Consider the following 15,705-nt stretch of genomic DNA (forward strand, 5'->3'; position numbering starts at 1 on the left):
ATTTTAAGGTGGTTAAAAAACTGCAAAAAGAGATATTTTAATGGTTTTCTTTTGAAATTCTAATATTTAATAACTAAAAATAAAAGTAGAAATTCCCCAAACTAAGATTCCATTAATAATATTTCTTAAACTAAGTGCTACTTTTCATTGCAAAGGAATTTGAAAGATCACTTTCCCCTTCCAGAGGAATTGGAGAAGATTAAAAATGATAATTAATATCTATAATTTTAATAGAAGAGCGTAGCCTTTAGACCTTGAACTGACCCTTGCATCACTCATCCTGATACAGACATGTGGGAAGGGTACTTGGAAGAGGATATCTCCAAATTTAAACAACACTGTGGCCAGGGTTAACCTAGCCCATGTGTGTCCTTTGTGCAAATTACGGAAACTCATTCTTTCTTCTGGACTGAAGCCTCTTGATCCTTGTCACAGCTCAGCAATCAGAACAGGATCCCCATTTTCCTCCTGGCTGGGATCCCCTGTGCAGGGCTCAACCTGTCCAACAGTCCATGGTGGCCTGGCTGGCGCCTAAAAGATCAAGATAGTTTGCTTAAAATTCTTTTGAAGGAAAAATGCTGAAAAATATTCTCCCCTATTAAGTTGCACATATATACACACACATCGATGAAAGAACTGGAGGGAAAGTTGAAGAAATAAATTCCTGAAAGTTTCATTTAAAGGAACAGATGATTTATCTTGAAGTTTTGCAAATGCACTTCTAATATCCAACTCAATTACCCAATTATTGGTTTGGGCTTTTTCTGACCTTTCCCAGCACTGAAAAGGTACAATTTTTAAGAAAACCAGGGGAGCATAACTGGAAAATTATTACATTCAGCTACCTTAATTTTTCTTAATCTCCATTTAAATATAATTCTAAACAACTTTCCCCAGTTTTTTATTTTTGTATACATTCTTTTTAAAGTATTTATAATATTAATTCATAAGACTAGATCTAAGTGGTCATAAGCTTTTCTAAGAAATAATTTAATTTTAATCTAAATACTGTCTTTTAAAATAATGGTTTGGGTCTCTTTAGTATAATGAATATAACTTATAACTTCGACATAATTCCCTCACTACATCATGAATCAAATATTTTCTCACAATCATCAAGCTCATATTTCACATGTATTCTAAAAGTCATTTCCAATCATTGTGACGTATTTTATAATTTTTTTCAAGAAACAAAACATTCTCTGAATCTTGTTCTTTTCCCCTTAGCAATATTAAAACCTGTTAGTGACTCATATTATCAGAGAAAATATAAAGATCCTCTTCTTATAAAAATTAAGTATATGTGTGTAGTAAACAAAATCTTACTAATATAACATATGTCATATTCACACATACATAACATACTTGTAGAAGACTACTGAACACACAGAGATGTAAAAACCCACCAGAGATTAAGTCTATGCCCCTAATTCAAAGTAGATTTCCCTCTTAAAAGTAACTACCATTACAATTACAGAAGTGTGAAAAAAAATCAGTCCTAAAAATCTTGGCAATCCTTTCTCCAGTCTGCCTAAAAGTCCTCAAAGAAGTCCTAAGGAATAATAAAGACAAGAACAAAAAGGCTGAACCATCCTACTGAATGCACAAATAATCTAATATCTTTACTATTTTTCCTAAATCCAGTGACCATATGCTTAGTATCATTCATGAAAAATTATGATGCATTTCTGCTTCAAAAAATAACAGGTTTATTACCTGATATTATATAAAATTTTAAGAATGCTGTATATATACATACACACATTCATACATACATATCTAATACAGAATGCACACAAAAGGTAAAGGAGAGAGAAAAAGAAGTAAATGGCAGTTAACACATGTAGAAGTAATAGAATTAGAAAAATCACCACTTTGCAACTCTCTGTGTTACTACCATTGAGTGAAAAGTTGTTGAAGAACAGAATAGTCCTATGGTCTCAAAGTATCTTTCCACTTTATAAATATCACTTTTTATTTATAAAGGAAAGGGTATCTTTATGCTGCAGAGATCCAGCAGATATCACCTAAATAAATAACCAAACTGTTATTGTGGCACAGTCATCATGAACTTCCTAATGGGATGCAGTGGGAAGTACACAAATGGTAAGTGACACATTCTTCTAGACAACTAGCCTACACTCCAAATATGTCAATGACATGAAAGCAAACAAAAAAGACAGAGGGACTACTCTAGATAAAGGATGTTAAAAGGCATGAGAGCAAAACGAATTGCATGCCTTTTGTTGAGTCCTGAATTTAAAAAGAAACTATGTAGAATATTTTTTTAATTGGAGAAATTTGAATATGGACTGTACTTTTGATTACATTATTGAACAAGCATTAAAGTTATTTGATGCCTAGTAGTATTGTGGTTATGAGAAAGAAAGTTCTTGTTCTTGAAGATATATGCTGAATTATTAAACTGTTATAACATATGCAACTCACTTTCAATATGTGTCTGATACACAAATATATACACATCTATATACATGCAGAGAGAGGTAAAATATATGTAGCCCAAATTAACTGGAAACTCTAGGTAAAGAGTACAGTGTTGCTTATTGGACTATTTTCAACTTTCATAGCATTGAAATTTTTCAAAATAAATTGGGGAAGAAAAGGAGGAAAGATAAGGGAAAAGTTAGGAAAGTTGTTGATCTGAAAACTCTTCCAGATAATTCTATTTAGACAGTGGCTTCTATTATATCATTTAAATGCTATATTAGAGACAAAATAATATATATTATGATATAATATGATTTGATATATGATATGAATGACATGATATGACACAATATGATATGTATAATATGATAGTATAATAGACTCTGGAGAAAATGTCCAGATTAACTAAAAAGTTAAATTCAGTTAATAGTTAAAATTATCTGGAAGCAGCATGGTGCATAGACTCTACAGCCATATAACAGTGAATTTTAACTTCAATTTTGCTATTTATTAGTTGTGTGATCTTGGACATGATACTTAATATTAATGTGACATTTGTTGGATTTCTCTTCTATAACAAAGATAATACTTAACTCATATGGCTGCTTTGACAATTAGATGTTATAATGCTGCAGGTCAATGGGTCTCAAGCTTTAGTTGCATTACAGTCACCTGGAAGGCTTATCCCCATCCCCAGAGTTTCTAATCCATCAGGTCTGGGGCGGGGAGGGGGAGGGGAGGGGATTGAGGAGCAGAAGAATTTGAATTTCCAACAAGTTCCAGGTGATTCTGGTGCTGTTGGTCTGGAGATCACACTTTGAGAATTATTGCTATAGATATTCAAGTTAAAAATTGTGCACACTTTACCAGTGGCAACAGAGAAAACTGGTTCACTATTTCTCAGGGTGATACTTATTACTGATTGTGTTCCTTCACTATACTATTGTCACTTGCATATTTTTCCTTAGCTGGAAGATTCTTACCATATCCATCCCTGCCCTGAGCCTACAGATAAACCTCTCATTAGTTTAGAACAGAACACAACATGCAAGCTGCAATGACTTGTTTCCACCACAGTTTACTTTTGGGAAGTAGGTGTAATATATATGTAAAATAAACTCAGACTGAGTAAGAGAAAGAATTCCTAGAATCGAAAATCACTATTAATGGTACCTATTAATTATTCCAGTAGGCAAATGAAGTCTGTATCCCTCTGCTTATTTATAGCTCCCAAGAGCCTAGACTGATAAAATTTCATCTGCTTTGGCCCTCACTACATTCCAATCCATTGGTATCACCTGGAAGGGTACTTGGTCATGAATGAGCTCCGGAATTAGTCAGCTACATCATTGCCTGCAAGTAGGGTGCTCAGAGTGAATTGTTCCCTGTATTCTTAATAAGCATCTAGCTTAAATCTCAGATCCAGTGCACCGAGTAAGATGTTTGCCATGATTCCTAATTTCCATTTATGTCCTGCTAGACATAAAGTACAGCTGTGACCCTCAGCCTTATCATGTTAGATTCTTCTCATTGCACCCCTGGGACATGACCTCAGGGATAGTCAAATTTCTAGTACTGGACTATGTGAACCAGAAAGCTCTTTGTCATAAACCTCATGTGCCCCAAATTAGACCCTCCTTTTCATACCATTGTCCAGATTGATTTTAAGCTTCCTCTGCACTCTGACTTGGATTTTTGGACCTCAGCCCCTTGTGGATGCTTGTCAAAGGAAAAGCATGATAGATTGTAAAGAACATGGGCTCCAGAGACCCAATGACTTAAGTTAGAATCTTAGCTCAATTACTACCTAGGAGGCCCTTGACCAATTTGGAAATTACCTTAAGTAATTTATACAATGGAAATAACGTAACTTGATTCATAAGATTAAATGAGATAATGTGTATGAAAGCACTGAGCTCAATGTCTGACTATATGGTAAGCATGAAATATGTTAAATTTTTTTTTTAATTAAAGTAATGATGAAGAGTATAATGAAAACTGATAAGGGAATGACAAGGAATGACAAGGAAGAAAAACATTGCTATTCGTGAAGTTAAATCTTTAGCTATTTCCTAGCCAATTTCTGCCCTACATTTATCCCTCTACCTTAAACTCCCACCATGCCTCATAGCCCATTAATAGGACTTTGAAACTAAATTAAAAAAAAAATCTTTCCAATGTCTATTTTAAATCCTAAGATCTCTGAGTGGGCATTAGTAGAAAGGTCTTTTAAAGAGTAATGAGGATAATCACTATGCTTCATGGAATTTCTTAGGGTGGAGAGATTCCAAGGGCCCTTTCTTCATGTATACAACCACAAGTCTAGAGGTTGGAAACATTGCCCCTAATAAAGCTAGATGACACAGTACTCTATTCTGCAATCTCTTGAAATAGGATCCTTAGTGAGAGACAATATGCAGTAGATGAAAGAGCGATGGACTAGAAGTTAGGAGAGCTAGATTTCTGTCATTATCTCTCACCAGTAACTAGTTGTATGGCCTTGGACATTATTTTGGAGTTCTCACTTTCCTCATGTGTAAAATATATACTCACTCTATAGGCTGTCTTCTACCTTTCACAAATTATGGTTATCTCTGCTTTAAATTTGGCCCTGGATTAGTCTTCCAACTTGGAAACAAATCATATAATTGACATATAGGTTTGTCAACTGCACAGTTTAATTCACGAAAGTCCTGACATTCACCCAGTAGCTAGTATCAAGATCCAGCCATCGCTGTGATGAAACCGCTGTAAATAAAGAACAGAAGAAAATAATGCTGCACTAATGTGATAAGTAGTCAAAAATCTCGTGGATAGACATATATTGTACTGACATTTCTGTAGCTCCATTTTTGCTCTAAAGAACAAAAATAAATGCTTTTAAACTTTAAAAAAGCTATAATCAGGTAACAAAACAGGTTGAACATTATGATTTGATTTTTTAAAGACTTAATATAGAGTGATGCATACCAAGGTAATAATGGTATGTATTACTCAGTGACAGTTACATATTTAAACTTTTTTCTTTTCTTCGATTATCAGCATTTTCTAATTTTCTACCTCATTCATGTATTGCTTTGTAATAATAAACAAAACACAGTATTCTGAATTTTGCTTCTCTCTCTGCCTCAGTCTTTTACAGTTTCTCTGCCTGGAAAATAATTCAGAATACTACACTTCTAATCTTTTTATGGATAAAAAAGAGTAAAAAAATTCTAGTTTTCTAGCATGTCTTCCAGGAAGAACATTTTTTTCTATTAAACTATCCTAGTTTTTAAAAATTCCCTTATTGAGATACCCTTAGGTCACTATTCTTAATTGTAACTGTTTCTCATAAAGAAGCAGAATGGTTCAGCCTATCATAAATTAAAAAAAAAAAAAAAGTGAGGTTTTAGAGCTCACATTTACCTACTTTTCTCAGGACCAGTTATGGAAATCTTCGCAAGGTCTCCTTAACAGCCCAAGGGAGGCAGAAAAGCAGCAATGACTGCATGGATTCAAATCCTACTCTAGGCTGAATCATGACTCTGCTATCATCAAGTTGTTCGACCTTGAGCCCTTTACTCAAGCTCTCATCCTCAGTTTTCTCATCTGCAAAATGAATTTACGAGGTTGTTAGGACTAAATGAGATTCTACTTGTAAAAAGACATAGTTCAGTGCATGGAAAATAATAATTGCTTATTTAAGCATCTGATGACTCAATAAATTTAACTCATCTACAACGAAACTTAAACCTATTCCCAAATAACTTCATAAACTTAGCTTTGTCAGTCCAGTACAAAATCCCATCTCATTTTTATCAGCTTTCTTCTATTCTGAGAGAAATAAATATGCCTGAAGAATTTTTAGGTACTTTTTCTGCTTTGATTTTATTATATCAAAACTCTACCTATACATTTTTTTCAACTTGAAAACCTTTAAATGCACAAATGAGCAATTCCTATTTCTTAATAAAAATATTATTATTTCTTGAAGTAGAATTATCATCTAATCAATCTAACTTTACAAAACAGAAATTTGAAGCTGGAAGGAAATTTAAAAGTAGCAATGTCTCTCCTATTCAGATAGATGTCTGTTAATATAAACTCTGTTAATAAAAACTCTTTTTAAAGTTCTTACCCCTGAAACAAACAAAAAAACCCACTGTTAAACATTATATTCGAAGGAGATGGCATAGGGTCTGTTAATACATAAGCACAATCTTTCTTAAATTAGTTATCAAACTATTTTGTCAGCAACTCAGTGAGGCAGTCCACTTTAAATTGAGAGTAGAGGGATGTTAAAAGGACCATCTCCCTTCATTGATTTATTTATTAATTTGTTGTTCTCAGAGTAAATTATTCTAATAGTTAATCTTGCTAACAATGTACTAGCTCTGCTGTTTGAATAGGGAAAGTACTTAGCCCATCTTTAAATGTGGTTTGTAATACCAACTTCATACAGACATTGTGAGAATTAGATGAGAAAATACGTGTTGTTTAGCAGAATTTGAATATAATAAATATTGTATAAAATTTTATGCTATTATTTTTTTTATTACTAAGAAAATGTGAGCATTGAGGTTAACTTCTCAAACTCTTTAAAGAAGACTATATCAGAATAAATTAAGTTCTCATGAGAATAGCAATTTATCCCAGTCAATTTTCAAAGTCCATTCCCTGACAAATTAATTCCTCTTGCTACTCCCTCTGCCAATTTAGGAGAAAACCTCTTCAACTCCCTACTTAGACTTTACCCCTGTGGAGAACTCAGCCCTTCACAGGGGTGATTAGGATATTTTTTTCTTTTTAACTATGAAACCATTAAAGAGTATATACAAGGGTACAAAAACACACAAGTACAAAAAAAAAATCTGAAAGACACCTGTAAATGTGATAATGCTAAAATACAAAAATTAAGTATATGTTAATACTTTGCTCTCTTGACTTCCATGTTCTTGTTTTGTTTTCTGAAAAATGAAATGTTACAGAAACATCTATATCCTCAATCTGCCACCTTCCTCCCCAGGAGTAAACATGATTCTAATGCTGGTGTGTATTATATTCACAATGTTTTTCTACTTTGTTATGTATGTAGCATCCATAAATAGTAATATTTTTAAACTTTACATAAATAAAGTATACTTTAAGTATCTTTTGCAACTTACATGTTTTTATTTAGCATTGCATTTTTTGAATTAACCATATTTACTCTTGTAGATCTAGACCATTCATTATAAACCTTGCATAGAAATTGTTTGAATTATATTGTTGCAGTAAATCAGATCATCGAGAAACCAAGCATCACTCAGAGAGTTGGAGAACTCAGGTTTATTATGCCAGCAGCCCCAAAAGAGCTAGTGCTCTGAAGATCTGGGCTCCAAGCTTAGGAGTAACCTTACTTTTATAGGGCTTAACAAGCAAAGACAATACACCTGTTCTCTGGACAGAACAAGCAAAGGGGATACACCTGTATTCTAGACAGAATAAGCAAAGGGGAGGATGACTATTCAATTGATCTCGAAGTTACCCTGCCCTTTGGCCTATGTGGCAAGCATATCTACAGAAGCAGAACAAAGTGCTGATTACAAGGTTAGCCATTTGAGTGGAAAATTCCTCTTCAATATGGTTTATGTATTTATTTGCTATTAAATAGATAATTTCCATTGTTAAAAACTTGCTCAGAGAAACTCCTATGCAAAGTCCCAAGTTTTTCTAGGGTAGAGAAGTGAAATAGTGGGGTGCTTAGATATGCACATTTTCAACTTCACCAATTTCAAAATCGCTCTCCCATGTCATCAAACCAATTTACACTCCAACCAACACAACAAACACATATGTGGTCTCATCTTCCCCTAAATCCTCACAAATTTTTCCAATTTGTTATCGATATATATTTTCACATCTGCCTGAATTATCTGCATTTCCAATCATGTGCCAGGAATCTTGTAATGTCTTTTTCTGGAAAAATCTTTGCAATATCAGGAAAAAAAGCAAATGAATGGATGACTATCAATTCTATCTTTTAGGAAGGATACTTTCTTAAACAAAAAGACAAAATAAAGTAATGAAGGAGATGAATCAGTATCTAAAAGTATAAATATGAATCAAAAATCATGTTCTTCTTATGTGATAGCCAGAGAGAAACCAACACAAGTGAAATCTTGAAGTTCAATTCCTGCTCTGAAGGTTAGGGTCAACTGGATTGTACCTCTTAACAAACCTCATGAGCTGCAATCTCCTCTTTGTATCTTTCAGAAGCAGAGTAAAAATATGTAAAGCCCTCACAGAAATTAATATTGTTTGCTGAGATCACATTTGGCTGGCAAGTCAAGATTAGTTCAATGATTTATACATCAATTGAGGATAAATCAATGAGCTCTGAATACAAAGTTACTTTTATGTAAATGAAGTTGAATCTAAATCTTTCTTGTTACAAATGTGCTTGCTATTGGGTCTTCATAAAAATAAAAACCACGGTGGTACAAATATAAGTACCAATATTGTTTTATACAAAGGAGTATTAAACACAATAATGAACTATTTCACATTTTTGCTTACCAATATTATACTCATCTCCAGATAAAGTTATAAGAATAACCCTTTTAATGATAAATATAATATTTAAGATTTAAAATTTGTTGTCGCTTCTGCCATTTTTAAAAATTCTTTTTCATACTTTCTACCATTGAAAAATGAGAATATTCACTTGAGTAAACTGTGTCTTTATCATAGTCTAACCATTGGGATTTATTCTAGGTAACTTTACCACAAAGAAAATGAAAACTTCTAGAAATAATATCTATACAGATACATAGAAAAATAAAGCTGATCCCTGGTACTAGCATATTATATTCTAAGGCAGTGATGAAGCTGCTTTGATCTTGATCTCAGTGAGACTCTTTGTAGAATATTAAAAGCAATTTCCTGGGGATTTATTATTTCATATGAGATAAAAAATACACTGCATGTCCTTTCATTTTCATAATTTATTTCTAAGAGGGAGTAGGAAAAAGACTGCTTTGATTTAAGGGCCTTCTGAAATGGGCAATGCTTGATGACTTGTTCAATATAGTCAATGATTCTACCAAATTTATATTGTTAAATTATAATTTACTAAGAAATGATTTTTCTTAAACTAGCTAAAATATGCATATCGTTAATAAGCAATGCAGTGATTTAAGGTACTCGTTTTAAAAATATTATTGTGATTATATTTCTTTTATAAATGCTGTTTATAAAAATAGTCACACAAAATTGCCATAAGTATTCCTTAGGTGAAATTATATAACTAGTAAAATAAAATAGAATCAACACCATAGATTACATTGCTGGGTGCACATAGCTCACATAACAACTAAAGATCGTGGTGTACTTTATAGCACTATTGAGCACGTTTTCTGTTTAAAGAAAGAAAATAAGTAAATCAAAATTTTCTACAGTTTTATATTTTATTCTAAAATTATTCTATGCTGAAATCTTTTCAAAAAAATGAAAGCATTCATTGGACTTCTAAATTCCTTACTGAATCTCTGGAATAAACTCCACTTGGTCATGAAGTATAATTCTTTTTATATGTTGATTAATTCTACATGTTAGTTATTTTGTTAAGGATTTTTTCATATATATATATTCATGAGAAATATATGCAAAAATATGTTTTTTTTCTCTTTGTATCTTCTTTGGTTTTGGTATCAAGTTAATACTAGCTTTATAAAATGAATTGAGAAAATATTCATCCTCTTCTATTTTTTAGAAGAGATGGTATAGAATTGGTATTAATTCTTTTTTAAATAGTTATCATTCTTTAATGAAACCACCTGGGCTTAGAGATTTCTCTGGGAGACTTTTTCATTACAAATTCAATTTATTTAAAAATCATAGGGCTACTCAAATTATTTAGTTTATTTTGGGTGAGTTGTGGTAATTTGTGTTTTTCATGGATTTGGTTCATTTTATCTAAGCTGTCAAATTTCTGTATTATTTGTAGTATTCCTTTATTATCATTTTTGTGTCTGCATTTGGTTTTAATGATATCCCATTTTCTTCCTGATATTGGTTATTTGTGTTCTCTCTTTTTCTTTTTGACAATCTTCCTAGAGGGTTGTCAATTTCATTCTTCCTTTCAAAGATTCAGCTACTTGTTTCATCGATTTTCTTTATTGTCTTCCTCTTTTTAACTTCATTGATTTTTGCTCTTTATTATTTCCTTCCATTTGGTTTGGATTTATTTTACTCTTCTTTTTGGTAAGTGCTTCAGATGAGAGCTTAGATTATTAATTTGAGATATTTCATCTTTTCCAATGTATGCATTTAGTGTGATAAAATTCCCTCTAAGTGCTTTAGTTGTGTTGCACAAATTTTGATATGTTGCATTTTTATTTTCATTCAATCTAATGCATAGAGACTTCCTCTACGATAATTTACAATGTGTTATTTATTTATAGTGTATTGTGTAGTTTCCAAGTGTTTTGAGATTTTCCTGGGCAAATTTCCCTCTCCTTAAATGAAAGCAGTCATATAGATTTAGAGCCCACTCTAATCTAGCATAAACTTGTTTTAACTTAATGATATTTGCAAAGACTCCATTTCCAAATAAGGTTACATTCACAGGTTCCAAGGATTAGGACCTGGATATCTTTGGTTGTCATTTTTCAATCTACTGTATGGTCTTTGTTTTAACTCTAGAACAAAGTATTGAGAAAAGAATCATTTTCTTTTTAAATAAATCACGGAGTAAGAAAACACATAGTACTTTTTACTCACAGTTGTATACAGAATTATGATGAGTGGACCTGGAGATTAGAGGCAATAAACTGATAACTGGCCAAGAACTGAATTTAACTATAAAGTGTTTTCTTCAGTAAATGTGATGATTAACATAAAAAATTCAAGATAACATGCAATTATTACTAATTTTCTTTTATAACAAGATCAAATTTGTAATGATATATGCACTTAACTCATTATTATTTTAAAGTGTGTCAGTACAGATTTACCTTGAGATCAGGGATCTTGCCCTGCACTGCTGAATCTGCAGGATTTAGCCTAGTACCTAATATAGATTAGATACTCAATACATATATGCTCATAGTTTGAATAAATGAATGCATACAATGTGATGATAGCATTTGCATAAATTCCTTTTCCAAGGCCAATGATGAAATTCTCACCCAGAAATGACCATGGCAATGCTTCCATCATGGTCTGAGTCCAGGTCCTCTGTTTGAATTACCCAGCTGTCTACTTCGACAGCGGACACTTTCGTGGTGATCTAGCCTTCTCTAACATAAATGCTGATGTGATATGTGCAGACTACATCAATCTCTCTGTATGAAAGTCCCTGAAAATTCTCTCATAAAAATTAGAAAAATTTCTTCATCAATTATAGAGCTGTTATTTTCTTCTTTTTTCACTTTTCATTTTGATAAATTTTGAAAACAAAAAATATGACTGAGATAGCAAATATCCATATTCCAGCTATTCAAAGTTGCTTTCAGTCTTTTTGAAAAGGAAATCAATCTAGATGCAACTTAAGTCCACCTTAACTTCTTAAGGTTCATTTTACTCTCTTACCCCCGCCATTCTCTCCCTGTTATCATGACTTTGCACTGTATATTCCTAGTTCTTATTAAAAACATTTAGATCTTCTATCAATCTTTATTCTTTTTTATACAGTTTGAGTAAAGAAATACTTTAAATTTTAAATGTGGATAGTCCCTATAGTGTTAATTTATCCTTCACATGATTGTGATATTATATTTTTTAAGTAAAAGTTTTCACTTACACTGGTATCTCCTGAATTCTCTATACAATTCCACTGACCTTTTAGTTTATCTCTAGCCAATAGCGCACTGTTTTAATTACTAGTTTTATAATGAGTATTGTTACCTAGTAAGGCAATTCTCCCAATCATGTTCTTTGTCTTATTCTTCAATCTTTCCTCTTCTACGAATTTTGGATCAGCTCCTCAGGTTTAATGGCAAAAAAAATAAATAAATAAACAAAACCCCAACTAATTGGTATTTTGTCTGGAAATATATTTATTTATAATTTAATTTAGGGAATTTTACATCATTATCATATAGGATTCTTTGAATCTATGAACATGGCATCTCTCCACTTTCAGGTCTTATGTTTAACATATATGAAATATTTAGCATAAAATATTTTTTAATGTTTTGTAATTTTCTCCATGAAGATCTTGAACAGACTCCAGCCATCAGTATTGAGAAGTACATGATTTTAAATGTTTTCTATACAATTATTAGAACAATATAAGCTAATACTGAGTACTTATTAGGCCAGATACTGTTCTAAGGACTTTACCTATGTTAACTAATTTAATTCTCATAACAAGTTTGAGATAAATAATATTATAAGCTCCATTTTATAGGTGAGAGAACTGAGATATGGAAAGGCTGAGTATCCTCCCCCAAGTCATGCATCTAGTAAGTGGCAGATTCATACACAGATTAGATTAGATTAGGTTAGATTAGATTAAAAGAGAATTATGTCATCCTGGCATTAGGTTGCTAGGGAGCAGGATGTCTCTTTGTAAAACTAAATTAGAAAGGATACTTAAAGTAACTGTGGCTGTAAATAGAGCAAGCAAGAGATACTTTTCTTACCCAAATGCTGTGCAATAAAATCTAGTTTGATTTGCTTTTTTCAGTGTTATTGGTTAAAATTACAAGCTCATATTAATATTTTAAATATAAAATTATAAATGCAAAGTGATGAATAGGTAAATACCACTTTAAGAGTTATGTCGATCTAGAATATTAAATCATTTTGTAGCTGCCTGGCCATTTAACACAAATCGAAGAATAAGAAAACGATTTTTGGAAAGGACAAAACATTCCTAAATTCTGTAGATACATACTAATGGGAAAGGGTACATCTCATACTAAATATCCCAATGCCTATCTTTAAGGCAGTTATATAGACTGCTACCATAAACCACTACCACTGGGGGAAAAATAATCTCTTCATGAGGCAAAAGTTAATTACCATTAATTCTGCCTTGGGTGATAGCTTGAACCCCTATTCCCATCTTTTCAAGTGATGTCTCCAAAATAAACATACATAGTTTATTATTGTCTGCTTCATAATTTTGCTCTGATAGGCCTATCTGATTTATGTGTTATGTTTACATAGTTCTATTTATTTGTAAATATAAAAAAATTACCTCTAATCACAAAACTCCAGTGTCCTTCTTTATGTTCTTATGTTCTTTTGAACCCAGCCCTTATGGTTCTGAAGATGTCAGACCTTTCAGTCATGTTCAATCTATGCCTTCAGTCATCATTTCAAACCACTAAAGCTCATGAGCTCCTGCAGGAACAAATCTAAGTACTGAAATCAGTAAGGTTCCATAAAACTTAATTAAGAACCACCTCAAATTTTTACCTCAAAAATAAACAATTGTTGGGAAGTCACACAACCTCACTTTCTTCTCATTCCCTGCAGTCTCTCATTATTCAAATATTTATATTAATGTACCTGCCTTAGGATGGAATTATTCTCCAAAACACTAAGGTTATTCAAAAGGTACAATGAAAGTTTTTCAAATGGGCTGTTTTGTAGCATATCTTTAATGATTTTTCTTATTATTTTTATGATTAATCAAGTATGATAAACACTGATGTAAGGACAAGGAGTCTTAGCTATCAGGAAGTGTAGTGAGGTGACCGCGCATGAGCTCTGAGGTCACAAAGCCCTAAATCTACATCTCGAATCTTCTGTTTCTAGCCGTGTGAAGCTGGCCAAGTACTTAAATCCTCTAACCCCATATATAACAAGCATACCTATCTTAGAAGTTCGTTGTAGGGATTATCATTAATATTCATGAAACCTGCTCAATAAATAATATCAGCTATTATTTCATCGTCAACACCTTCACAGCATTGTCTGAAAGCATGAGTATATTATTTCTGTGTGTGAAGGCATCGAGTATTCAATGTTCAACATATTCTGTAAAATAAAACAAGAATGCGGATACCATTTTATAGCAAGATTCGTATATGAATGGTTGAATTAATACTAATAACTCTTCTATGACTCACCATATTTGGTAGTGTTTTAAATGTTTTACATATATTAACTCATTTAATCCTAATCCTAATGAAAATTTATAGAGTCTATCACTACCCCCACTTTATAGATGAGGAAACTGAGGCAAGAGAGGTTGAGTACTGTGCTCAAAGTTACAAAGCTAGAAAGTGGTAGAGTCAGAATTGAAATACAGATAGTCTGCCTCAGTACTTAACCACTGTACTATACCACTTCTCAAAGTTAAAAACAAATTTTGATGTTTAAGGCAGAAGTTTCAGCTGTCTAAAAAGAAAAACACTTAACATAGGATCAAAACAAAACAAAAAAATGAAACAATCTATCCTTATTTCTGCTACCTGCTCTATAAGTATCTCTGCAAACAGTAAAAGCACCCAACAGATTCCATTAAGAAGAAGCTAGTAGTCTGAAAAGTGGGATAGCTGTTTCCTCTAAAATGGTAGAAAGAGCTCGTGAGAAATGCACACAGTGGGAAAGTTCATTGAGTTTCGCAGCTTCTAATTTTCTCAGTACAGGGCATTCCAGGATAACAGAACAAACTATTACCCTCCAGCAGCAACAGTATCTCTGCTATGTCTGAGTCAGGTCCTCAGACAGTTGAATGTATTATGAAAAAATAAAAGAACCAGGCTCATGGGGAACAGTCCGCATTTCTCCTAGTCGCACTCTCTATGACTGAGCAAACTGCCTGGATTCCTGCATCAATTGGAGCAAGTAGGCCCCTTGACTTTGCTTGATAGATTTTATTGGATATTTGTCAGTGTTCTAAACAAGAGCATTCAGACTCCCAAGCTGCTACAAAAGGAGCTAGTCTTTTGGACAGAAAGCTGCAAGACAGATCAATTTTTCCCTTAACTCATTCAGTCTCTGGCTTTCGAATGGCTGCCAAATACTTTAGGCTTCTTTATGGTGACCAATCCAAATAATTTGCTCAGTTTCAACACTTCTCAATTGTCAATTTTTCCAAGACATACTGTGTTGTGATAAGAGGCGGAGGGGCAGGGAACTCCCTATTTATTTCCCAATGCCAGAAAACAATCTAAAATGAAATGGAGATAATGCGAGATTAGCTTTTCCTTTTATCATACAGGGTAAAATATTTATTGGACCAGATGTTTGGCAGAAGGGAAATTTCAATAAATGTGCTACTCTTCTCATTATCTCTCAGTGAAAATGGCATCTATTTTTCATACACACATTCTT

Source organism: Rousettus aegyptiacus, unplaced genomic scaffold (assembly GCF_014176215.1).
Source record: "Rousettus aegyptiacus isolate mRouAeg1 unplaced genomic scaffold, mRouAeg1.p scaffold_m13_p_10, whole genome shotgun sequence".
Classification (NCBI taxonomy): domain Eukaryota; kingdom Metazoa; phylum Chordata; class Mammalia; order Chiroptera; family Pteropodidae; genus Rousettus; species Rousettus aegyptiacus.